General features: G+C 38.7%; 1 protein-coding gene across 2 annotated transcripts in view; it reads left to right on the plus strand.

Moving 5' to 3' along the window:
• Nucleotides 1-1386: 1386 nt before the first annotated feature.
• LOC120538729 (CLOCK-interacting pacemaker-like) overlaps nucleotides 1387-26876 on the plus strand; it is a 153235-nt gene continuing 127745 nt past the window's right edge. The window contains exon 1 of one of the 2 annotated variants that reach the window (XM_039768148.1): nucleotides 1387-1637. The gene's annotated coding sequence lies outside the window, so the exon portion shown is untranslated. Of the gene's footprint in view, nucleotides 1638-23339; nucleotides 23515-26876 lie in introns of those variants that run through there. The other variant, XM_039768149.1, reaches the window with a different exon arrangement.

The raw sequence follows: 26876 nt of genomic DNA on the forward strand, positions 1-26876 counted from the left end.
TCTGAGGAAAAAAATGAATTTACTGCATTTTGGAATAAGGCTGTAACATAACAAAATGTGGAAAAAGTGATGCGCTGTGAATACTTTCCGGATGCACTGTACCTGTAGATTACTTTGCACAGATCTGTTTCACTTTAGTTTTTGTTGAGCAGTGTCAAAAAGCCAAATTAAATCCACTACAATTCACTGTTGGATAACATTTTAGGTACTGCAAAAATGCATCTATTACTCATTTACTCTTATGTAACAAGACCTTAACAAAGGCGTTGTTTGGTGTTCAAAACACAAAGGATCAATGAAAGTGGTTACTCATCTGTGCAACGTGGCCTACTGAAATAACTTCACTTTGGAACAGTCAGAGGTGGCTTAAGTGAAATATATGCCTCTTGATATGGTATACTTCAATATAACACTTCACATTTATAACCAATTTTAACAGGTTATCAACTGCCACACTGCACAGAGACGAACAGTCACTTCAACAATGCTTTGTTAAGTGTCATTAACACCAAAAGAACCCTTTGTTAATGCTGTGTTACATAAGTTAATGCGTAATAGATGGATCATTGCAGTATCTAAAGTGTTATCCAATGTTGTATAACAAAACATGTGGAAACTTTCAAGGGTGTAAATACTTTTTACGAACACTGTATGCTGTCTGGTTGACTAGTTCAGTGTGAATGTGTATATGTGTGTCAGAACATGCTTCGCCTAATCCCCTACTTGCACTTATTGTTTATTGTGATTGGTACTTCAAACAGTTTAGTTGGGCCAGTAATACTACTGGGTTGTGTTTTTCTCGTCATGAAAGGTGAGATATAGATATTAAATATACATCCAAATAATTAAAGGAAGGCACCTTTCAGAATCAGGGTTTAACTTCACTTCAAATAATATTGTAACAGCCTAGAGCGTTATTCCAAACTAAGAAATTATTTAACTTTCTTAAATAATAAAACCATCAGCTAGAAACATTATCTCTGATTCTAGGTTATGAAATACATTTATACAGTCGACACTAGTTAAGTGATAGATCCGTTCATAAAACCCTCATTTTAATCTAATAATTAGCTTGGATATTTATTTAAGTGTATGTTTACAAGACACAGACCTTTGCAAAGCAGACGCCTAAATGACATTTGCAGTATGGCGAACGACCCAACTCCTCCCCTGAGTACACACGTCACGTTACAAGCGTCCCCACTGCTTTGCCTCAGCCCTCTCACGTGTATCTTCCAAACAAATCCCGCCCAAACACATGTAGACACACGAGACTGGCCACGGCACCCTTGACGTCACCGCCCCTTTTGAGTCAGAGAAGCAAGGATTGGTGGAGATCTCTAAGGGGGTTGGTCCGGGCAGGAGGCAGCTTTGAGCTGGCGCGGATCACAACGGGCGACTTGCCAGCTTTTACTGTGGCTGAATGTCGCCGTATTTTTTTTTTTTTAAGTGGGAGGTTATGATGTTGCCTAAGGGCCCGCAGTGCCCTTTCGTTGAAGTTATCGTTGCGTTCTCGGTTTCCTTTTGTGAAACGATGAGTTTTGTTCATCCTATATGCTGAAAGCTGGCTGTCTACACTTTGTAATCCTATCGAACTGACAAGACTCTAGAACACGGCGATACTGTACTTACTACAGGTAAGGGGGCGCCACGACGGCTTGTGTAAAGTGGCATTGCCCACGGAAAGAGGGTGAGAGTATGAATTAGATATCTACGTTCTGCTGTATGTTGAATTAAATCAGGAAAAAACTGAGTCGTGCACTCTAATAGTTTTATGAGAAAAGGTAGCTGGGCATGCATCGGTAACTCCTTCGGAGGGGGCATTGTGGGCACCTGACACCCTTGGGGAGCAGGCGAGGCAAGTGCTAGTCTGCTGGAGTTAGTCCGTCAGGGAATGGTTTCCTGGGAGATCCTAAATACTTTCTTTTTTGACTTTCCTGGTCGAGCCATTTTACTTGGTGGAGAGAAGTTCAAGACTGTCTGAAAATCACATTTGTGATTTTTGATCAGTTTATTATTATTTTTTGACTGCTGCCTCAAAGTAGATAAGGCAAGTGTCTTAAAATGCCCTCAGGTATTTTTTAAATTATTATTTATGTCTGTTTTTTTTTGTACTTTAGACAAAATCCTCTATTCTATGACCAAACAATGTTCTGGCATCTGCATACTTTTAATACGAAATGGAAATATTACATAGTCAATCTTTATTCAAAAGATAAACATTGATCACTATATTGAATACTGCTGCATTTGTATGTTTGTTTTAGTTTGACCTACAGAAAAATGCATAGAACCAAAGTTAAAATAAATTTCTAAAAATCCTTCTAAAGTTGTTAGAAATAATAATAGTAAACCATAATAATAATTATTCATCTTCATTCATCATTTATTAAACATTTGGAAGAAAGATACAAGATCCTCTTTTTTGTTCAAAAGAGATATCCACATTAATAAACTTCTATAATATTTTCTTGATTATTATTTTTTTAGCATGAGTTTTGACAATACCATTCTACTGCATTCAGTTTTTAACTCATTCCATACTGGCTTTGCCTGTGTGATTTACTTAATCATCTTTCAAGTAAGTGGGTGGTGCAGTGGTGAAGTAATAGTGCTCCTGCCTTGCAACAAGGAGACCAGGATTCCTTGTGTCCATGTGAGTTTCTTCTGGCTATTCCGGTTTCTTCTTACTGTGTACAAACATCCAGGTGGATTGGCGATGCTGAATTGGCCCTAGTGTGTGTATGTTTGTGTAATTGACTGATTCCCAATCCAGGGACTGTTCCTACCTTGCACCCTGTGCATCCCCCACTACAATCTTACTCAGGATATAGTGGGTTCAGCAGAACAGATACATGGGTAGGGCTTTTAAGAAAGCTGAATCTTCTCCCAAGTCCCAGGTCTCTTGCAGGAAGCAACTGTTTTTCTTGAAAGATTTCTCAATAGTTTGGAATTCCCAAATTCTATAGAACATATGACTGCCACAACTGTGCTTCCTGGTAGAGGTGATGTTCTTAGGATGATGTGTACTTCTGCCAACGATAGCACTTAGTTTTATGACCAAAGTGGTCTATTTTGGTCTTACCACAACACAGAATCTTCTTTATCATGCCTTTTGACAAACTGCTTTAAAGTTTTAACACTATTATTTTTAACTGTTGCTTTGATACTCTCCACTGAACCACAGATTAGTTAACTTGAGGAACTGTGGTACATAGTTTTTCCCATTGCTACCTTCAGATACTAAGTGCTTTGAAGATAGTCTAGACTTTTGTCAGTGTCCTTGACTTGTGCCCTTCTTGCACGTATGATCCGTTTTCGAGAAAACTCTGTTCTGGACAGATTTACTGTATATTTGTGCCATATTTGAAAGTTTATTTTTATAACCAACTCTATGCTACTTTAGGGAATATTCACTGCTTTTGTCATGTTGTTTCTGTCACTCCTATTAATTGTTGCCTTTCAGTAACCATGAGTAGATTTGCTTGTCTCTGGAGCTTAATCAAATAGTGTTACTAATGACAGTTTTAGGTAACTTGGAGACTTTTATGATAAACCTAAATTTATATGAAGCACCATGGGTATCCAATTCAAGTAATATGCAACATCTAATGACAAGCACCTACTTAGGTGTGTTGTTTTGCGTCATTATTTATGAAATTAATTGCTTTTAAATGATTTTTGATAGAGATCTATAGAAGTTTGTTTTTATTTATTGAAATTCTGCCTGGATCAGTTGCCAGAGATGATTAAAAACAGTTAAAACAAAAAATAATGAAAATACTCCTGTTTTTTGAATGTGTTATATACCCACTGTAATACCCACTGTAATAATCTCTTAATACACATACACATTCAGCAATAATATTATTGACATGATGGTAAATTTTGTATTTCCAAAACATTTACAGTGCAATAATATAATATTACACCATTAATCTGTTTATTAATAAATATAAACAAAAGGAGCAGTATTCCTCTAAGTGAAAATGTGTTAACCCTGAGGGTTGGAGGATATTTTCATTCTATGGATTATGGAACAGCTATCTGCTTTGTCTCAGTCTGTGGCAGGCATACCTGTATATGCATGCTTGAGTACTTATTCAGTCAGTCAGTCATTTTCCAACCCCTTAGTCCTGAACTGGGTCGCAGGGATCGCCTAGTAATATATTGTTTTAAGTTGTATCTGTTGTTATTTAATAAAATGGTTGTTATTCTTGAAAGTAATTTGTAAATGTCTGGAGGCCACTTTCCTGATATTTTTGCAGTTGCATTAGGACAGGTGGAAGGCTTAATGTATTAGATGTATAGTTTTTATATTGCAGCAAATGTAATTGAAATTCTATCTATCTCATTTTGAGTTAACATTTTATCTATTTGTTTTTTGGTGTAGTATAGTAGCACTGTCATGTCAGTGTTTGATTCTTCAACCATATTTTTGAATGGGTTTATTCTATTGGTTTTTGTTTTCACATCTTATAAAGTGGCATGGTGTTAGGTTCTCTGTTGCACCCATGAATGCCCATTTGCATGGAGCTGAATCCTATTCAAGAGGGGCTGCTGTTTTTGGACCATTCTTGCTGGTACAGGGTTTAGTCATTTCCCAGAATATTAAGAAATCAATTCATAAAATTGGTAGATTTTTTTTGTTTAAGGGTTAAGGCCAGTTTTGCCAAACACAGCCATTTTTTTATCATTGCTTCAGTGCAAAAAATGACAGCCTATTTCCACACCCTACTTGGAGAGATTTACATCAGTTTTCAGAAAAAATGTGTGAGTGTGCATCAAGCAACACTTCTTTTTATGAATAATAAACCCCTCATCAGTCTGCCTAGTTCTGTGGAATGTGTTAGAGACTTTGGGAGTAGAAGATAGTTAACTCAAGCATCCTTAGTGCTGCAGCTTTCAGGTTTTTGTGCAAGTGTTTAAAAGAGCAAGTTGGCCATTGATAAATCTGGAAATCCTAATGAAGAGCCAATAATACAAGTGTTTACAACAATGTGTTTAAAACAGACTTCAGAATCCTAAGAATTAGTTTTTAATTTAGGTAGTTATCAAGTTAGCTTTGATCAGGGTGATAAGAAACAAGCACTGCTTTGTACATAGACAAAAGAATCCACAGAGATGCTGTTATAACTGAATCTATTGTTATGCAATACACTAGCTTTCATAGTAGGCACAACTCCACTATAAGAGTACATAAGTAATGTGAAGAAAATAGAAAAGATATGCTCACAATGAAACCAGAACACATTTCATCAAGATCACAGCTGTAGCTTTGCATTGTAAGGTGGATGGGATTTCTTACATTACAAAATAAGCATTTTCTTAGAGGGCATTGGCTACAGGTCTTTCTTTAAGAAAATCTGCCAGTCATAAGATAAATATGGCTGTAAATTAGCTCCTTGTGTATGAGGACTTCCATTTTAATGTCAAGGTATTATTTTGATCTTCTATTGCATATAGTATTCACATGGATCCAAATATTTATTTCCTTTTAAAGAAAAAGCAGATGAATAGTTTAACTAAAAGTAGGGGACTCTCAAAAAATATAAACAGATTTACTGCATAAACAAGATAAAAAAAAATCCCATATCATTGTAGAAAGTCAGTGGTATAAGAATTAGAACAATATGTACATTTTCATTTTAATTTTCATTGCAGTGACAAGTAGAACACCTAAAGATGAGTAATTGTTCTTGGAAAATAGTGCAGTACATTATTTCCCCAGAACAACTGAACAGCAGCCGTTCGCTTCAGTTAGGTAGGGAACCATGGTGGCTGCAGTTTTTTTTTCTAGCCAATTACTGAATTTGAAGCCAACCTTTTCTTTTAATAGAAGAAATGTTTTAATGAGGTGACCTGTTGCTATTCTTTCTGTTGTAAATTTGTACCCGTTTATATTTAACTTTTCCTAAAAAAGTTTTCTAAATGCAAGTAGATTATTATCATTAGTCCTTCAAATCTCTTTCTTCCCTTATTGTTTCTTAAGTACTTTTTAAAACACACAGTTTATGATGGGTATGAAGAGGTGTTAGAACAGCAGGTTACCAATCACTGTTTCAAAATGTATTTGCATTTCAGTGTTAATTGGTGTTGAATAAGAAAAAAAAATAACAAACTCTGAATAATGACAGATTAAGTGACATAATGTGAACCAAATACAATTAGCTTTTTAAAACAATTCTTAATGATGTGGATACTATTATATTGGCGATATCCAAAGATGCAAAAAGAGAGAAAGGCTTAACCACCTAATTGAAATGGGAAATTTGATTATTAATAGCAACTAATTTGTAGAATCAGCCAAAAGTCACTGCATTGCAAAGTATCCCAGGAGCAAAATCTCTAAAATTTCTGGGACTAGTTTTCAGCTGTATAATATGATTTTTATCAGCCGTAAAATATTTTTTTCCAACAATGTGATCAAAATTAAATTGTTACATTGTCTTTTTTAAAAAGAAATGAAAAATCACTGTAAAGTCCATTTAATATCAAAGGAATTCAATCCAGTTCAGGGTCATGGACGTGTAGCCTAACCAGACAGCCTAAGGTGAAAGACAAGAACCACCCTTAATTGGGTGCCCCTCTTTCATAAGGCATTCTCTTTTACCAGTGTGGGAAATCATTTTTAAGGGGCAATTTTATTCCTCTCCGTGTGAAATACAGGAGAATTTTATAAGCAATTAGGGATAGTAAAATTAAATATATATATATATATATATATATATATATATATATATATATATATGCATTTTATCTTATCGAAATAATAAATAAAGATTTATGCAATGTATTGTTTTATTTTCCATTCAAATGGAAAAAAATGTGAAGGAATAAGTAATATATTGCTCCAATTGAAATAATTCATACTTTATATAAGTGTGAACGGTCCAGATTTAAATGTAGAAGTGTTTTTCTGTACAAGATACAAGGAACATATTAAAGAGAGAATTTTATTTTACCTCAGCAGTATAATTTTTTTTTAATGACACTCTTTAATGATATGTTTAATATCATCATCGTGTTCATCATTGCCAATCATGTTTACATAATGGCTTACTGTAGCTAACAGTAGCCAGCCTGTTACCTAGCTAAATTAACTCATTCATAACCTATTATCAATGTATTTAACCATGACTACTTCTAAGCAGACATGTGATTCTTTGTCAGCAGCACTTTTTTAAATGATTGCCCTTCACAAATTTAGCAGCAGTTCTAGTACTTGCAACTCTTGGTCTGAAGCTACAGTAAGGGAAAACTTGACAAGCTTTGCAATACATTCAATGTATTAGAACAGTTTTATTGAGAACAGGACACTCAGCCCGAGAGCTTATTACCAAATTCCAAAATAAGTTTTGATTTAAGAAATTTACATCTGTGTCCATGTGTTCTTGTTGTAGAGTTTATTGTAAAAATAATACCTATGATTAACTGTGTTAATACCCCTTAAGTACTACAGTCATGTCACCTCTTAATCTGTTTACTTAAACTAAAAAGGTTCAACTCCTTCAATCTCTCATTATTTCTTGTACCCCTCAGTCCTGTAATTAGTCTAGATGCTCTTCACTGGACTTTTTATAGTGCTTCTATGTCTTTTTTGTGAAATGGAGACCAAAACTGTACATAGTACACAGGATAAGGCCTCAGTAGTTGGTGCATTACATAACTTAAATATAACATCCTTTGACTTGCGCTTAGCGCATCAGGCAGTATAACCTTCTATAACATACTGTTAGCCTTCTTAATTAATGTCTGGATATACTGTAGATAATGATTTCTCTACAACTTCCAAGTCCTTCTCATATGGTGTACTTTTAAAGTTTCAAACTTCCCATTGTGTTTTCAAATGAAACATTTTCATGTCCTATACTGTATATGATATTTTATATATTTACTTTAAATGTCATCTGCCACAGACCTTTCCAAGCCTGTATTCTGTCCTAGTTCATCTGTAAAGATTCTGCTGATGTTATACTTTATGCCATTCCACTCATTTTGGTATCATCTACAGACATAACCAGCTTGTCATTTTTGTGTCACCAGAAAGAATTCAGACCTCTTCAACTTTTACACATTTTATGTTGCAGTCTTATGCCAAAATTATTTAAAATCATATTTCCCCTCATCAACCAAAACTCAACACCCCAAAATTACAAAATGAAAAGAGGATTTTAGAATTTTTGCAAATTTCTTTAAAAAAATAAATAAAAAATGAAATATTCCATTGATACAAGTATTCAGAGCCTTTACTCAGTACTTTGTTGAAGCCCCGTGGGCACCAATTACAGCCTGCAATCTTCTTAGGTTTGATATGACAAGCATGCCAGACTTCCCAAAGTTGATCCTAAGCCACTCCTCTGTCGTTTTTGATTTGTGTCCTGTTTAACACTAGAATCACCAAAGCCTACGAAAAAACTTGTAGATCCGGCCAACCTTAAATCCCATCGCACCTTTCCGTCAGCATCTTTTGTCCTGTAAATGTGCCGATAAAGACAAGCAGCAAGCAGCATGCTATTCCATCCCCCTACTGCCGCAGAACGTGCAAAAAGTTCTCCCAGCTCATGCCTTGATTATCTGGGAGTGAAGTGCTGGAGTTTTAGAGTGGAAATAATAGATTGTTATGTGGAACACATGCCTCTTATGTGTGTTCCATTTCTACAATAATCTGTGTAAACACATTATTAAAACAGAAACTTTTTCATATTTTAGTAGTAAATGACAAAATGTTGGCATAAACTATATAATGTGTGAAGCCTGAAATCCAAAGATCAAATAAACACTTTTACAAAAGTTTCAAGGACAATACAACAGCTTCCATGGTGTAGCAGTAAGATTTGCTGATTTGTAATCAAGAGTTCCTGGTTTGATCCCGACTGTCTCCTATATTTGCCATTTTCGGTAGTGAGCTGCTCTTATTGTTAACTAGCAAAATACTTGCACTTCTCAGCGGAGAAGTAGTGTGTTAAAGAAGTAATGAAAAAGAAAAGGAAACATTTTGAAAATAACGTATGTTTTGTCACTGTTGTGAGTGATGAGTGTTGTTGTCATATATATATATATATATATATTTACACACACACACATAAACATATATACATATCTATACATATACACATATATATACACATATATACATACATATATATATCTACATATATACACATACATATACATACACACATACATACATACATACACACATATATACACACAAATACATATATATATATACATACACACACATATATAAACATATATATACATATACATACATATCTACATATATACACACACAGCTATTTCGTATCAGTGCAATACGCTGCTTGTTAAAACTCCCGTCTCTTACGTAAGTCTGTGTGGATATTATGAACTATCGTATTTGTTCAAGTTCTATTTAAATTTTAAATAGAAGGAATTTTTATTTAGTCGACAGAAATATCTTTGGTAGGAATGGTAAAAACAGACAGTAATATTATTCTGAATAAATCAACTCAAACCTTAAACAACTTATAATATTTTGCTCTCCATAAAAATATATCCTGTCTAAATTATACAAGTTAGAAATAAAGTAAACGTTAAAAGAACAAACATTCAAATTTCTTTACTCTTATGTAATTTTATATAAAAAATAAACTTAGATTTTAAATATCCCAAAAGATTTTGCTCTCCATAAAAATATATCCTGTCAAAATTATACAAATTCAAAAATGAACATGCTGCATAACAAAACCTGGAAATATAAATAAAATGTGTTCCTTTCAGCAATAACAAATCAAATCATTCAGTTGTCTTTGCTCATATGTCATTTTAGAGCTGGACGCCTGGCATCTTTTTTGGCAACAAGTTCGTTTCTGTTTGGTGTGAGGTTCTGTGTTGTGGAGATTCTCAGGATGGATTGCAGGTGCTCATCAGTGAGGCGACTCCTGTGTGCTGTTTTGTTAGTCTTTATCACTGAGAAGAGCTTCTCACACAGATATGTGCTACCAAACATGCACAAGGTTCGAGCCGCATGTAGACGGACTTTTTTTGTTCTTCAAAGTCACCAAAGCGCCGTGCAAACTCAGTGCAGTGCGCCAGTTTATCAGCAAAGTGCGATTTGGGAACACCGTAGTGACGACTTGGTTTAACATTACTTGGCAACAGGGAAAGTGGGGCAAGGTGCATTTGTGTCTCCCATAAAAGCAGCTTCACTTGAAATCACTTTGTGATTGTGCACGGGTAAAACGTCCGCTGAAGTGTCAGATTCTTATTTAATTATTCTGCTTTCTGTATCTTCTGCATTGCATTCAGGTTACCCTGATGTTTTGTCTCATAGTGCCGTCTTAGATTAAATTCTGTAATTACAGCCACATTAGCTCCACAAATGAGACACACGGGTTCAGTAAAGGCTCTATTTTCAGAATCAACTTTTCTCTCCAGCATCGTGTGAGCTAGCTTTGCAATAACTTGCAGCATCATAAGCTAGACCTGATTAACGCGGTAAGTGTTCGGCAAGGCAGCTGAAGCGCTGCATTATGGGATCTGTAGTTTATTGTGTTACCAGCGCTTCATATACCCGGCCATTAATAACAATAATACAGTATATAAAATGATCTCGGGGCGGATATAATTACACGGGCGGATGTGGCCCGCGCCCTTGAGTTTGACACATATGGACTAAATAGAACTTGAAAAGATATATTTTTTCAAATGTGATCGCAATTCAGATAGAGTTGACGCAAGACTACAGCCTGCATGCCTCAATAAGTCATCCTCCCTCGCCTTACTTTTTACCGCTCATCTAATGAATACACTGAGTATGGCTTTACCAAAACAATCATTGATGGCTAATAAAGTATCCATTATTCGAGTATGTAGATCGATATATATATATATATATATATATACATATATATATACCCGTATCGAGCGGAGAAGTAGTGTGTTAAAAAGCTAGAAAAGAAAAGGGAACATTTTAAAAATAACGTAACATGACTGTCAATATACAGTATTTGTTTTGTGAGTGTTACTGAGTGTTGCTGTCATCAAGGATTTGATTATCATTATTTCTTTCAATCAGGTTCGTATTTGTAGGATGTGTTGTGTTCAAGTTACATTCCGTGTTTGTCAATCGCTGTAAAGATGACAGGTTTCATTCATCGATTCGTTTCTTACTGCATCAATAAACAGCTCGTCTTCTTCTTTATCTGAGACCTGACACACTGCATGCACGCGTTTTTTACACTGTCTTCCTTTAGCGGACATTGACTTTTTCCAACGTGTGCTTTGTTTCCGCAGTAGCTGGATTTATGAATATGCTTGTATGTATCAGACGCTTCATATTTTTGCTGCCTTTTCAATTGTGTAATTCGGTTTTGTTCAGCTCTCTTGGAACTGTTGCTTTTATCTGTGCACTGCGCCAGTTCACGTGAGCCGCTCGGTGTACATGCATCGAAGGTTCCCAGCTGTGCTGGTGCCATCTCGCTATGTCCATGGCTGTATTTAATGTTACCTTAGTCCTGGCACTTAAAACTTCTCTCGCAGTTTCGCTGAGTTTGTGTCAAACACCACCCTGACCATCTCATCTTCCTCTCCATAACACAGTCCTTCACCCGTGAATATTTAGTGGAGTTTGCTATTGGATTGCCGCTGACGGACGGCCTTATATGGGCAGGCACTAAATTACAAACGCCAGCGCAGCCTGTCTATGAACTTAATTTAAAGTGTAGGTTTACATCGTGCTTTGTTTCAAGTAGCAGAACTCATGAATATGGTTGTATATGTCACTCGCTCGCTTCTTATTGTTTCGCTGCCTTCTCAATTATATAATGCATGTTTTCTTCAGCGCTTTTTGGAGGTCTTCCTGGTTTTCTATGTACTGCGTGATTACGGGAGGCGTGATGATGTCACACTAAACTCCGCCCCACGGCGTTCAAGCTCATCTCCATTACAGTAAATGGAGAAAACAGCTTCCAGTTATGACCATTATGCGTAGAATTTCGATATAAAACCTGCCCAACTTTTGTAAGGAAGCTGTAAGGAATGAACCTGCCAAATTTCAGCCTTCCACCCACACGGAAGTTGGAGAATTAGTGATGAGTGAGTGAGTGAGTGAGTGAGTGAGTGAGGGCTTTGCCTTTTATTAGTATAGATATATATATATATATATATATATATATGTATATATACAGTGGAACCTAGGTTTGCGAGCATAATTCGTTCCGGAAACGTGCTTGCAATCCAAAACACTCCCCTCGCTCTTACTTATTTACCATTCATCTAATGAATACACTGAGTATGGCTTTACCAAAACAATCATTGATGGCGAATAAAATATTCATTATTCATAAAGCTTCAATTGGTGATCTGTCTTTCTGCGTTAACCGCATATTTTTTCATACGTCTCAAACCAAGGGGATGCGAGGGTAAAATAAATCGGAAGCGCAGACATACTCAGTGCACCCCCTCTCGGGAATCGAACCTCGGACGTCGGTGCTAGAGGCGAAGCCTCTACCATTTCGCTACGATGTGTGGTTTGTCTATTTGAGAGTATGTAGATTGGGGTATATATATACATATATATATATACCCGCGCTTCACAGCGGAGAAGTAATGTGTTAAAGAAGTTATGAAAAACAAAAGGGAACATTTTAAAATAACGTAACATGATTGTCAATATTCACTAATTGTTTTGTGAGTGTTATGAGTGTTGCTGTCATCAAGGATTTAATTATCATTATTTCTTTCAATCAGGTTCGTATTTGTAGGATGTGTTGTGTTCAAGTTACATTCCGTGTTTGTCAATCGTTGTAAAGATAACAGGTTTCATTCATCGATTCGTTTCTTACTGCATCAATAAACAGCTCGTCTTCCTCTTTATCTGAGACGTGACACACTGCATGCACTGTTTTTTTTTGTTTTTTTTTCAATGTGAGTCTTCTGTTTTTTTTTTTTTTAAAACCTTATCAGTTTCATCTTCAGAATTTGGTTCTTTATAGTGTCATACATCTCTAGTTGATCACAGTGATCTGTGTATACATTGTAATAAAGACTAGGACAGTCAGAAAGGTTTGGGGTTGTTTAGACCCCTTATACTGTAAATAATATCTCTGGTCTTCCAAAATCTCAAAACCCAAAAACAGAGAAATTGCATTAGACAATACAGGGAGGGTTGCACGGACATATAAAGGAGCTTGACCGGAAACTAGGTTCGTGGAATGCTGGGAAGGCATGGTGGTGAATGGGATGATGACATCATAGACAGGGGACCAAAGGGAAGAAAGGAACCCGGAAGTGATGGCGTCTTCTTTCTGCGGGAGGAATTATGGCGGCAATGTTTTATTCTTTTTATGAAAAGAGAGAGATAGAGGTTAGTACCCCGCCTTTGTCCTCTGGCACGGCTTGTCGTGATGCATGTTGGGTCCTTCAGCTGCTCCCCATGTGCTCGTGCGTGACATGACCCCCTTCAGCCCAGACCCGTCGGGTCGGGTGGCCCAAATCGAGAGGTCGTGTGCCCAGGAAAGTGCATCAGCGTTGGCCTGGAGGCCACCCTGGCGATAAGTGACGGTAAATTTGTAGGGCTGCAAGTCCAAAAACCACCTGGTGACCCGAGGATTCGACTCCCTGTGCTGTGCCATCCACTGGAGGGCGGCATGGTCCGTCATGAGTGTGAACTCCCGACCCAACAGGTAGTACCGCAGATACGTTACCGCCCACTTGATGGCCAGGGCTTCTCCTTGTACCACAGCATACCGTGTCTCCCGATCCAACAGTTTCCGGCTGAGGTACAACACGGGGTGTTCGACTCCGTCGATACTTTGGCTCAGCACGACACCGAGACCTGTGTCTGAAGCATCGGTCTGGAGGAGAAAAGGGAGATTAAAATCAGGGGTTCTCAAAACAGGTGCCGTTGTCAGGGCCAACTTTAGGTCACTGAATGTCTGTTCCGTTGCGCTATTCTAAACCACGTGAAAAGGGGCCCGCTTCTTTGTCAGGTTGGTCAAGGGTGTGACCCTCTCGGAAAAGCGGGGAACAAACCGGCGATAGTAATTCGCTAGACCCAAGAAAGCTTGCACCTGCTTCTTGACTATCGGACGGGGCCATTCAAGGATGTCTTTGATTTTCGAGCACTGTGGCTTCACCAGCCCCCCTCCCACTAGGTAGCCCAAATATTTGGCTTTGTTCAGTCCAAAATAACATTTCCAGGGATTAGTACGGAGCCCGGCTCTTGCTAGCGTCAGGAGGACGGCATACACCTGCAGTACATGTTCCTCCCAGGTGCTCGAGAAGATGACAACTTCATCCAGGTACGCAGCACAGTAGGACTGGTGGGGCCTTAGCACTCTATCTACCAGACGCTGGAAGGTTGCTGGTGCCCCGTGCAATCCGAATGGGAGTACTCTGTACTGCCAGTGCCCACTAGGGGTGCTGAAAGCAGTTTTCTCTTTTGAGGATGCCGTTAAGGGAATTTGCCAGTATCCATCCCTTTGTCGTGTCAAGAGTAGTCATAGCAGTAGAGTAGAGAGTAGTAGAGTTCATCCAAGCGAGGCATGGGATAGGCATCGAACTTGGAGATCTGATTGAGACGCCGGAAGTCGTAACAGAATCTCCAGTAGCCGTCCGGCTTGGACACAAGGACAATAGGACTGGACTAGGGTCTATGGCTTTTCTCAATGATGTCCATGTCCAACATACGTTGTACCTCTAGCTCCACCTCAGTGCGTTTCGCCTCCAGGAGGCGATAGGGGCGCTCCCTGACTACCACCCCCGGGTCTTTTATAAGGTCGTGCTGAATCAGCGCAGTCCGGCCTGAGGCTTCGCTGACCACTTTCCATACTGACCGGATGGCTCCTTCGAGCTCCTGTCTCTGATGTTGGTTCAAATTGGGACCGAGGTTAAGGGTGACTTTTTTGGAGAAAAGGGAGAGGGAGGGACCGGAGGGATCAGGGTCCTTTCTGTCGCTCCAGGGTTTGAGGAAATTCACATGGTAGACCCTCTCGCTCAAATAGTCGACAAGCCCTTCCTCTCTTTAACCTCGTAGGGACCCTGCCAATGGGCCAACAATTTTGAGTGGGAATTGGGCACGAACACCATTACGCGATCCCCCGGTAGGAACCCACGTAAGGAGGAATTCCTATTGTAAATCCGTGCTTGTGCTGCTTGAGCTCTGGACATATGCTCTTTTAAGAGGGGCCGTATTTTCTCCAGTCTATCTCGTAACTGCGCGAGGATGTTGGTGGAGGGAAGCTCCTCCCCTTCCCAACCTTCTTTTGAAACATCTAATATGCCTCGGGGTTAGCGTCCATGCAGGAGTTCAAAGGGGGAGAACCCCGTAGAGGCTTGTGGTACCTTCCGGTATGCGAAAAGCACCAGTGATAAAAGTTGGTCCCAGTTTTTACCGTTCGTGCTGAATACCTTGCGGAGCATCTGTTTCAGGGTCTGATTTAAACATTCCACCAAAACCATCTGTCTGGGGGTGGTATACAGACATCCTGAGATGCTTAATGCGGAGTAACTTGGCCACTTCCCTGAAAGTATCCGATGTGAAGGGAGTGCCTTGGTCTGTTAGAACTTCTTTAGGTATAACCCACTCTGAAGAAAAGACCTACCAGCTCCCGTGCGATATTTTTAGAATTGACAGCTCGCAGGGGAACTGGTTCAGGATACCGAGTTGCGTAATCAACCATTACTAAAATATATTTATGGCCTCACAATGAAGGTTCCAGGGGCCCAACGAGATCAACACTGATCCGCTCAAAGGGTACATCAATAAGAGGAATCGGGATAAGAGGAGCGCGGTCCCTCCTGGGTATCTAATGCAGCTGACTGACCGGGCAGGACTGACAGAAATGTCGGACCTCATTAATCCTGGGCTAGTAAAGCCGGAGCTTTAATCTTTCCAGCGTCTTTTCGGCCCCGAGATGGGCGCCTAAGAGGTGGGCATGAGCCAGTTCACACACTTGCGGCCGGTAGGTCCGTGGGACTAGCAACTACTTCCGTACCTGACCTTCGTATTCCGCAACTCGATATAGCAAGTTGTTGTCTAGTACAAAGTGGGGTCCCGCTGGTGTGGAATCAGCTAACGATGTGTTGTTCGTGGACACTTTAGCATTCCGGGCAAACTTCAGGGAATCATCATACCGTTCTCTCTTAAATGACGCCAGCGTGAATTGAAACTGATATAGGGCTCAGGGCTAGCTTCGTCGTGGTCCGGAGGCTCTCCCGGTGGTACTTCCGGGTTGAGGTCTGGGCCTGAAAACCGCTCCCCCAACTGGCTTGCATCATCATTGGTCGCTGTGGCACATGGCGTGGGAGCCGCTGGGAGGGGCCCTAGCCCGTCCATCACCAGACCCCGCTTGGGTTTCGGAGTGGCAACAGTTTTACCGCAATTGCTATTCAACCAATCTTGTCCTAGTATAACCGGGTAGGGAGGTTCGGGTAATACCGCAACAAACATTTCTCTAATATCCCCTTCCCAGGTTATAAAGCACTTCGCGGACTTATACATTTTGGTCACCTCATGTAGACATGTAATCTTTGAATTGGGAGCTCGCCATTGTCGCGGCAAAACATAACAGTGAGCAAAAATGGTAATGTTACTCCCGGAGTCGAAGAGAGCCACCACCAAGTGCCCATTCACCAATACCACTCCCGTATTGTGGACCGCCAGAGGATTAGACAGGGCACAGTACCTCTCCCCCTTGATCCAGCTGTAGTCCATCGGCTCCGAGTTGAGGGGGTAGGCGTTGATGATGTGCCCCACCTCACCACACTTGAAACAGCGCGGTGGGGTGGGCAGCCGATCCCTCGGTCTGGCTGCAGCCTCGGTGGTGCAACGGGTGGGCTCCGGGGTGGCCACATGTCCCTGTCAGGCCCCACAAGCTGGTTTCTCAGCCTACCCGATTTGGTTCACCGCCATCTGTCTCTTCAGTACCTCCAAAAGGCCGTTCATGTCCTTAAACAGATGCCTCCGGAACTGCTGGGTGAGATAGTCAGACATAGCATATATAAACACCTCACATACGACCTGCTCCACTACCTTGTTGGATCCACTACCTGCCGAGTTTGGTCGACATCTGGCCGTAGCCAGCGTCCGATTTTGCCCCAGAACTCCATGGCCTGGGCTCTCGGAGGGCCACTAGGGTCAAACCTCCAGTGCCGCCATTCCCTCGCCTGCTGGCCGGAGGTTACGGCGTAGCGTTTGAATATCTCGGCCTTAAGGAGGTCGTTTTGGGCAGCTTCCTCCTCAGGGAGATCATGATAGGCCCGCCGCGCCGGACCCTTCAGGTACGGAGCCAGAATGGAAGCCCACTCCGTCTGTGGCCACTGGTTGCGGGAGGCCGTCCTCTCAAATATGGAGAGGTAAGATTTGATGTCGTCCTCCTCTGAGAGGGGAACGATAGGAGGAGGCGGGGGCCGCATAGGCTCTGGTCTCGGCACCTCAGCAGCTGCCAGCTGTCTTTGTGCGTCCGCGAGCTCCGCTTTCGTAGTTGCTTGCTCCAAATCCAGCGTTTGGAGTTGGTTAGACATGGTGTTGAGGACCGTATTCAAGTCTTGCCCTTCAGACATTTTTTTTCGGGCTGTTATCCTGCCGACTACGCCAGTGTAATAAAGACTAGGACAGTCAGAAAGGTTTGGGGTTGTTTAGGCCCCGTATACTGTAAATAATATCTCCGGTCTTCCAAAATCTCATCTACATACATGAGAAATCTACATACAGCAATTTGCATCTGCGACAAACATGCATCTTCTTAGATACTCCTGCACTTTGTACACACCCCCCTCCCACCGTGGTCGGGTGTCTTGGTGGATTATATATAGAAAGGCAGCCAAAACCGCACAGAGCAATGAAAAGTCTACATGAGTCACAGGTGCATCTGGACTGTACAAAGACAACAACACGAGTGACGAGTTGGAGGATTGACAGATTGATAGCTCTTTCTCGATTCTGTGGGTGGTGGTGCATGGCAGTTCTTAGTTGGTGGAGCGATTTGGCTGGTTATTTCCGAAAATGAACGAGACTCCCGCCTGCTAAATAGTTACACAACCCAACAGCGGTCGGCGTCCAAATACTTAGAGAGACAAGTGGCTTTCAGCCACGTGAGATTGAGCATTAACAGGTCTGTGATGCACTTGTATGCGCTACACTGAATGGATCAACGTGTGTCTACCCGGCGTGGGTAAGTCGTTGAACTCCATTCGTGATGGAGACCGTGGCTTCCAATTGTTCCCCACGAACGAGAAATTCCCAGAATGCGCGCGGGTCATACGCTCGCACTGATTACGTCCCTGCCCTTTGTAAAGCCCCCCATGGTCGAGTGACTTGGTGGATTATATATAAAAAAAAGCCGGAACCGTAAAGAACAATGAAAAATCAACGTGGAAACCGACTGAGGCGGTGTTTGGAAAATTAACAGTCAACGTGACTCACAGGTGGGTGTGGACTGTAAAAAGACGAAAGCGACTCAGGTAGGGAGTTGGGGGCGGGCACATAAGCGGGCAGTGCGTACTGAACGAGCGACGTTCAACCCAGTCCTTCGCTTTAGAAGGAGAAAGCGCGACGGCGCTCCTCCGGTTTTCAGTCATGGACAATTGTATGTTGGTTCGTAGCTTGCATTGTTGCAATGTTACTTTTCTTGGTGGTTTATTAAATTACGGATTTTTCAAATGTTTATTTTTTCCTCTGTGCTTAAAAATCATTTAAAAAGTGGCCTGATTATGCGCCGTGGGTTGGCTAGTTTATATTAAAATTCATCATGCATGGATTCAGTGGTTCCTCATTTTAGTATAGATGAGGGTTTAATCTGAAAAAGCACATTCACATTCTGCAGTTTTTGGGCTAATAGTAAGGAGCATTTTCTCAACCTGCAGTACTGTATACCTGTTTGGAGCCCAGAGTACATACTGGTTAATGGTGAGCATCTTATTTTTTTTATGAGATTCCTGTCTTGCTTTTTCTGTGACTGTAAAAGACATGGATCTGTTTGTAATTGACTATAGCTGTCTGATTTTGAAAGCTTATTGTCCATTTCCTAAGGCTGAACCCTTGAAATATATGACAGTTATGTAGCACATTAAATGCTTTGTGTTAAGTGTTCCCGAGCCATGTTAAATCGGTACGTGCTTCTTAAACTGACTTCCTCTTGTACTGAGGAGGTCCCGGAGGTGATCACCGCACAGAATACATTCACTTCATGACATTCCTGCTTGATATAATTTTCATGATGAAATGCATTAAAGTATGTATTAATCATGTGGGGGCACGGTGGTGTGGAGGTTGCATTCGGGTCTTGGGTGTACCCTGCCTTGAATTTGCATGTTTTTCTGGTGGGTGTACTTGCCATTCTTCAATTTCCTTTCAAAGTCATGTAGAATGTGGGGTTTTGTTATGTTATATTAACCCTGCTAGTGTATGTTTTTGCTCGTATTCACCCTGCGATGTACTGGCGTTCAGGATTTGCTCCTGCACACAATGCTTGCTGGGATGGGCGCAACCCTGAATGGATAGCATAATTAAACAGGTATAACAATTTTTTTTAAAGTTCTGCACACTCCGTGGACTAAGTTTATAACTAGTTTTAATTTCACAAAGACATTGATCGTGTGGTGATTGTTTAGGTGGATAAAGAAAAAGGAAAGATAGGAGCTGATGGTTTGGTACGTCAGAAAGAGACAGCACATTTACATAATATTTAAGTTAAACCTGTGCGATACCCAGTCATACATCCAGTTTTTTGGAGCCTCGTCACTCCTGCCATAAAGTTCTCTACACTGAACGTACACCTGGGGACCCCTTACTGCTAGGGAGCAGCTCTACCACCACACTACAGTGCATGTTTAATACCTGCTTTAATGCATTTCATCCTGAAATCAATTTTACTAAGGAAGTCAGTTTAAGAAGCGCGTAGCGACTAACAGCTGGGTGGGGGAACACAACACAAAGCATTTAATGTGCTACATTAATTTATGATGGGGGTTGAGAAAATCTGCTAAATTAAACATTGATTTTAAGATGAAGTTTAGTTTAAGACATTCTACTTTAATTATAAAATAAACTATGAGAATAAAGTGGAAATGTCGACTTTAATCTCGACATAAACAGCGAGAATAAAGTGGAAATGTTGACTTTAATCTCGACATATGCATCAAGATTAAAGTGGAAATATCGAGAATAAAGTCAACATGTCGACTTTATTCTCAACATATAGTTTTTTTTCTTCCCTGTGTCCATATTTTTTTTTTCTTCACTGTTGCCCTAATAAGATTCCATAGGGCTATACCACAAATAGCATCATAAGTGCAAGTTGCAGTTTTATTATTTATGTATATAGCTTAGCTTGAAGCAAGGTCCATATTAATGCAATTTGCCTAAATGATGGTTCAGTTGGTAAAGATGCCATCACCAAGTTGCAATTCTTTTATTTTATTTTTAATTTGGTGAATACTGTGTATAGCTAGAGACTAGTAAAAGAAACTGAGTGTTGTGTGTAGTGTTGTTGACTTTGGCAAACAAAGGCTTTGGCATTCACTTTCACTCTAATTCTTTGAAAAGTACAAATGATGTTGCAGAAGACATCCATGTAACAAACAGGTGTAACGTGCTTAACAGTGTGGTTTTGTTTTGCTCTTTATTGGTTAATATATAATGAGAAAATTAAAACTGCCAGAAAAAAAATCAACAGGGTGTCAATTTATACATATAGAGAGAGTCTCTGTGTGAAGTTTAAATTGTCTATGATAGTATATAAATAAAAAACATAAATTAGTAAGAAAATATTTTTTGATAATTTTTTATTTGATTTCAGAAAAGGGAATGAGGATAAGATAAGTAAAAACGCTTTCATATATAAATTCAAAACCACCCCACCAGCATCCACCCCCAGCCTACCTCATGCTGTGCTGGTGCTATACAAAAGAAAACAATAAAATTTAAATTAATGAAACACGCAGAACATTGAAAATGCCCAGTGACCCACACATCTGACTGAGCAAGATAAAACTGAAGTTTACAGTTTAGTATTTCCAGTTGGTAGTGGTTTGAGCCAACACACCCTTGATCCATGCGGCTGACAGTTCTAAGCAGTGACTTCAGGTTTTTGCTCCAACCCAGCTGCTTAATAAGAAGCACTTATTGCTGAAGTAACACTTCTGCTTCATTTTAGTAGTCTCACTCGTTAAGATTTTGAACAATTATTGCTTATTTTAGTCTTAAACATTCACACGCATAACAGCCGTAAACAAAGGACAGTTCCTATAAGGAAATCAAAAATGCATCATACGAGAAAGTTACAAATCATAAATAGTGTTAAGAGTATTGGGCACAAAAATAAATATGTCTACAAGACTCCTTGACATCTAAAAACCCTAGAGTAAGATCTAAGTAATTTTTGATGTCAAGGAGGATTTGTTAAAAGTCTGCAAAATCAAGTCTGATCATGACAGATACCCTTCTTGCTCCACAATTGTTGACCCATTTTCACAATACGTTTCGGTCCAAACCAGAAGGAGCCATTATTAAGTGAAGGTTATGTTAAGATTCTGTTTTGTTAGTATTTCTTACGTTTTTATTTTGACCATTAGGGTTGATCTATCATTTTTTTCTTTTGTCTGAGAGTTCATATCTGACATTTGTTTTTGAGTAATCAACTGCCAAACAAGTTTTTGTACCATTTTAATCTCAATTTTGGTCAGCTGCTATTTTATGAATAAAACACTGGAGAATGTAGTATGGGCACAATAAAAAATAAGTGTCAGAAGTTTCCTGGATTCAGGACACAGTGTTTTGAGTACAATAAGTGGTGTTTATCTTCATATACAGTAATCCCTCCTCGATCACGGGGGTTGTGTTCCAGACCCCCCCGAAATAGGTGAAAATCCGCGAAGTAGAAACCATATGTTTGTATGGTTATTTTTATATATTGTAAGCCCTTATAAACTCTCCCACATTGTTAACATTATTAGAGCCCTCTAGACATGAAATAACAAGGGAGCAATGTGAAGGTAGTCTTTCAGCATTTTTTAGAGTAGCCTCCGTATCTTCTAAACAAACAGCCAATGTGCAAACAGCCCCTCTGCTCACACCCCCTCCGTCAGGAGCAGAGAACGTCAGAGAGAGCGCGCAAGATTAAAGCAAACAATCAAAAAATCAATACGTGATTTTGGGCCACCGCGATAAAGTGGCATTTCTTAGAGGAGCGTCCATATCCTCCAGGCAAACAGCCTCTGTGCATACAGCCCCTCTGCTCACACCCCCTCCGTCAGGCGCAGAGAATGTCAGAGAAAGACCGAGAAAAGCAAACAATCTGCTCGGGAAGCACATCGTATATCATTGAGGAGTTTTAGTTAATATGTAATACATGCTCTGATTGGGTAGCTTCTAAGCCATCTGCCAATAGTGTCCCTTGTATGAAATCAACTGGGCAAACAAACTGAGGAAGCATGTACTTTAAATTAAAAGACCCATTGTCCAGAAATCCTGAACCAGCGAAAAATCCGTGATATATATTTAGATATGCTTACATTTAAAATCCGCGATGGAGTGAAGCCGCAAAAGTCGAAGCGCGATATAGCGAGGGATCACTGTATAGCAGTTGTTGAGGTCAGTGAGCTCTTGCTCCCTTTCTAATTATAACACTGCTTGCAGCTGGGCTGGTTTATTGGCATTCAAGTAGGTTGGTGGTGCACAGAGCAGTATGTTGAACTTTTTTTTACTCCTGTTAAAATAAAATTAAAAGAGCTTTCAAAATGTTTCATATAAACGTAATCCTTTAAAAATGCAATTAAAAGAGCTTTCAAAATGTTGCATATAAAACTGAAGTGTTTGTGTGCTTTCCCTCGGTTTTTGTTCCTGAATGAGTTGGAACAAGGTTGCACTTCTCAAACTGTAAATGCCTAGGAGCCTATGTTTAAGTAATTTTGTTTTATAGAGGCTTCATTCAAAAGCTTAACATTCTGCATACTTAAAAAGGTATTTGTATTGTGTTTTAAGCAAGTTGTTTTCTTTCTTATTTGTGGCACCCAAACTTTTCTGTAGTTTTTCCCATTTATGAAAATTTGTCTTTTTATTCCCATATTAAATAATTAAATCTCTGGTTTGTGGTCTACACATTCTTTGTCCCTGTATATTAGCTTTGAGGTGATAATAAATACTTATTAAGTGTAGCTCTACCTTATATATGCCATATGATTTGCTCTAATGGAATATGAGTTCATGTGTTTAAACTAAAAACTGCTATACTCAATGTTAAATAAATAGTTCTTTTCTAGTTTGATAGAAATAATCTCAAATCACTGTTCAAATTCCTTTTTACTTTATTCTTTTTTAAACAAACAGAAACCAACAAAATCTGCAAGTGATTTGAAAGTGAATTACATTTAGCTTGCTTTGCTGCTGCCTTTGGCATGGATTGAATAAGTGAGCCACTGTGCGAGAGAGAAGGAGAATGGAAAAAGAGAATGGCATCCTAATAACAAAAATGAGAATGCATGCTGCACATTTGTAACCCCTCCTCTCAACATATAAGCACCAACCAGGTACACAAGCTAAAATATTGAGTAGCTTTCCTGTGCTTAAATTATAATATTCAGAAACACACTGAAAAATAAACATGCAAAACATGTAAATTGACTTTATATTCAGAATTTAGCATAAACATTTACACATTTCTAATTTATTAAACTAAACATTTACCTAATTTTTAAAGATTTTTAACATCCTTATTTTAAACCCCTAAAGTCTATTACAGTAGAGATTAAAGGATGTAAAGTGAAAACAGCTATGTAATGTTTGGTGTATAATGCAATATGTCTTGTACATGGCACCTGATGAATTTATAATAAGATGACAATCTAATTTATAGGAAATATAAACATAAACATATAAATATAAACATTTTGCATCAGTGATACACATTATTATTGTAAAGCATTATAATGCAGATGTTAGTGTTAAATATTACATGCTTTTTTTTTTTTTGGAACAGCAGTTTGTCTAAACTAATGGTCTTTGTCAACCTAGATCATGTAATGCATATGTTTAAAGGTGAGTTTCTCAAACTCTTGGAAACCAGTGAGCATGCAGACAATGTGCATATTGATTGATTGGATTGCTTTGTGAGTGCACACCATGTTACTGGTGTAGTCGGTCAAAATAACACTACTGGAAGTGAGGTGGTTGCTTCTCCTTATGCCCCAAGAAACTTAGAAAAAATCAGTAGTCAAAAGCTGAAAGAGAAAGGAACAATAACAGGAATACAAAAACTGAGAGCCACCTGAACACCATTAAATGTTAGGTGTGTCAGCCAGTGTTGTCAGTGATAGCTGCTAGCCAACCATTTTGTACGGCGTGGTCATAACACTTATTTCCTTTCCTTCTGCTTCAGGCATATTAAGAAAGTTGCATCTATAATAATTGAATAAAAAGCCTTCTCCACTGCTTGCTTTGTTACTCTCTCTTGATGCGTCGGGTCTAGAGATTATAATTATGTTAGTGACCAAAAATGTAATATTGTGCACTAAAATACACAAATTACAAGTTTGTAGCATTTGTTATACATTTCTAGCATTTATGATTTATATTGAATGTTTCTTTTTTTAAAATCAAGTTGACATGAATGCTGTAACATACAAAATCAAATTTATGCATATGAAGAGGAGTATTTCAGAATGAATCTCCAAAGTGTATTCAATGTTTTTAGTGTTAGAAATTCAGTGACAGCACAATACTTTTTTTGCAGTTTTTGATATCCACATTGACCTGGTTTTTAATAGCCTGTCGCACACTTATTTTCAATTTTAGAGATTGTTTTTCCCAATTGTAAAGATTTGCCTTATTTTTATAGTTGGGTAAAGTAAAAATATTAGAAAGCTTTTGGCATCTTTGACTGAGAGTCATGCTTCAGAACCTCTGATTCATATGCCACATATGAATAAGTTATTAATGTAAATCAGATCTAGAAGTGAGCTTTTACTTTGAATTCCAACATAGAGTATAACTTTTATTGATTCTTTAGGGGAGAATCTGTTCTTCATTCGAGGGTTGACATATTCCGGCACTCAAAGCTTCATGGGGAACACCCCCTAACTCTTTGATTGAATGTCACTGTATCACTATAAAATGAATACTGCTATTAATGTGGTTCAGCTTCAAGCACTGATGTAAATTAAATCTTTATAGGTGTAAAATCAATTGATATCATAACAAACACATATAAAGAAATGTTTGGGAGATTTTTTTATTTGTATTTAATAAACTTAAGTTGTATAAACACTTTAATTCTGATAATTGCCAGCACACTATTGAAAACTTAGTTATGTGTTTTCTCCTCTATAAGCCTTCCATAATTTTTTAAATCAATTTAGTCCAGCAAGGGGTCTGAAAGATTCAGACTCCACCATAGTAACATCAGACACAAGGCAGGAATTGGCTCTAGTGAAAATATTTGCCCATGGGTCTTCTATATTGTTTTAAATCTAGGTGCAATTCTCATAAAGAATGAAAGTATCACTTAGTTTACCAGTGGTTGAGATAATAAACGCTGATTTAAGCTTGCGTTCTAGTTAAAAAAAGTATCTAAAGGTTGACTTGCTTGCACTTCATGTTTTTACATCCATCGCCATTTTCAGTAGTATTCAAGTATGGGAAATGTGAAAGCTAATCAAAAATCACAATCTTTCATTTTCCTGAAGTAATACATGGTTGATTTCATGGTATGTTTTAGATTATTGTATTGCTGTAATGACCAACTTTATTTCTGTGGGAGATGGATTTCAGGATTTGTTGATGCTTGTAGAATCCGTTCTTCAGTTTACAAACATAATATTTCCTATGATACTAGCTGCCTGTGAACCTCAAAGCATAATAGATTGGATTTGTGTTCTTCCCTTCAAATATTTATCTTTTTTAAATGTAACTATGGTGGTTGTTGCCATCATATCACAAATCTTGTTTCCAAAACACCTCTTGCATGTTGCTAATTCACATGATTTTTCTGAAGAGGTTGCAGGTAAAGTCTCCTTCCTATGACTGTTCTGTTTGTGCAAGTACTTCACAGTGGACTGGTGTATGATAATTGCTATACCAGTTGAATATTCCTTTATGTTCTTTACAGTGATATTGGGGTCTATGTGCATTTATATCGGTAGTTATTTTTTGGTCTTCTGTATCTTGTCCTTACTTCAACATTTCCCCCAAAGTTCCATTTCTTAATGACATTTTGATTAGTAGAATTTGAAAGCAGAAAGGATGTAGATATCTTTTTATAGCTTATCGTTGTCGTATCAGAATCTGTTATCTTTATTTCCAGATTCTCAGTCAGCTTCTAAGAGGAGCCCGTTACTAGCGAGTGTAAGCATATGTAACACTCTGAGAGGTTTGAAGGCTCAGAATTTATTAAGCTTTGCAGTTATATTGACCTGACTTGGATTAAGGCCTAATGAGTCAATTCTGAGACCTACAATAGCAGAAAAAATAGCACTAGTGGATCATTTGGAAGGTGCCTTAATATTTCTCTGTATTTTCTATTTTTACAGTCTGTAAATTTAGCACTTTAAAAGTAATTACACATTAAATGTATCCAAAATTTGTCATATATAATTTTGCAAAACAAACTCTTAGTCAAAATGAAAAGGCAAAAATTTAGAATACCAGTAGAACAAGAAACTAAGCAACGTTTTAGTTTTTTAAATAAATTAATTCAATCTCAGATACTGTGACCTGCATTCTAAAGTTACTGGTTCAGTATCCTTAATTCAAAATTCCACAATCCAAAATTTTTGGAGAGGTGACATGACGCCACCTATATGGCCTCTTTTTTTTTTTCTTTATTCTTTTTTTTTTTAAACAGCTGAGCATAGGTCACACAAGGTACAAGCACAAAAACACACTGAACAAACTT

Source organism: Polypterus senegalus, chromosome 11, assembly GCF_016835505.1.
Source record: "Polypterus senegalus isolate Bchr_013 chromosome 11, ASM1683550v1, whole genome shotgun sequence".
Classification (NCBI taxonomy): Eukaryota; Metazoa; Chordata; class Cladistia; order Polypteriformes; family Polypteridae; genus Polypterus; species Polypterus senegalus.